At 66.6% G+C, this 1,167-nt stretch overlaps 1 pseudogene; it reads left to right on the forward strand.

Moving 5' to 3' along the window:
* The first annotated feature begins 208 nt into the window (after positions 1–208).
* On the forward strand, positions 209–691 carry LOC113405500 (annotated as a pseudogene).
* Positions 692–1,167: the final 476 nt, after the last annotated feature.

Genomic DNA, 1,167 nt, shown 5'->3' on the forward strand with positions numbered 1-1,167 from the left:
AGCCAAGGTCACAAGGCTACTCAGCTCTGGGCTATTTCTGTCCTAGAATGGGAAGGGAGCCCCTGGCCTGGCTGTTACTGGAGCCCAGGAAGGGGGGTGGGGGAACCTACCCTCCCAGCAGCACCATAACTGGCTGCCTGCAACTGTCTGTCTGCCCCGGAGTGGGTGCTGATTGGGCTGGCGGGGTGTAAAAGGGGCACACAGGGCCATGGGGAGGTGCTGTTGCAGCTGCCACAGAGCTGGGCTCTCCAGGCACGCTGCCCTCCCTGCTCTGAAGATGTCGACCCACCGGCTGGTGATCGTGCGCCATGGCGAAAGCACCTGGAACCAGGAGAACCGCTTCTGCGGCTGGTTCGACGCTGACCTGAGCGAGAAGGGGGCAGAGGAGGCGCGGTGCGGGGCCCAGGCCCTCCGGGAGGCAGGCTACGAGTTTGACATCTGTTACACCTCGGTGCTCAAGAGGGCCATCCGCACCCTCTGGGCCATCCTGGATGGCATCGACCAGATGTGGCTGCCCGTGGTGCGCACCTGGCACCTCAATGAGCGCCACTACGGGGGCCTGACCGGCCTCAACAAGGCCGAGACCGCCGCCCGGCACGGCGAGGAGCAGGTGAAGATCTGGCGGCGCTCCTACGACATTCCCCCTCCCCCCATGGACGAGCAGCACCCCTACTACCAGGTCATCAGCAAGGTGAGTGCCAGCCGGGCGCCCCGGGGAGGGGCAACCAAGCACCTGGGTTGGCGGGAAGAGGTACGGGGGGGTTGCTAGCTGGGCACCCAGGAAAGGAGGGGTGGGGGTGCTAGCCGGGTCCCCTGGGGGCTGGGTGGGAGGGGGGAGACAGAGGGAGTGCCAGCTGGGGTTCTGTGAGGTGGGTGAGTTCCAGATGAGGGGGCAGTGAGTGCCAGCCTGATGTCTTGCTCAGCATCCTGGGGGGAAGATGGGGAGGGTGCCCAGCCTGGTACCCCAGGCAGGGCCGGCGCAACCCATTAGGCGACCTAGGCGGTCACCTAGGGCACTAACATTTGGGGGGTGGCGACCGCGGCGGCCGGATCTTTGGCCGCCCAGGTTGGGGGCGGCATGTCGGGGGTGGGACCTTCCGCCGCCTAGGGCGGCAAAAAAGCTGGTGGTGCTCCTGACCCCAAGGGAGGGCTAGGGGGTGCCGAGCC

The sequence above is a fragment of the Terrapene carolina genome, unplaced genomic scaffold, assembly GCF_002925995.2.
Source record: "Terrapene carolina triunguis isolate 2854851 unplaced genomic scaffold, T_m_triunguis-2.0 Scaffold39862, whole genome shotgun sequence".
Classification (NCBI taxonomy): domain Eukaryota; kingdom Metazoa; phylum Chordata; order Testudines; family Emydidae; genus Terrapene; species Terrapene triunguis.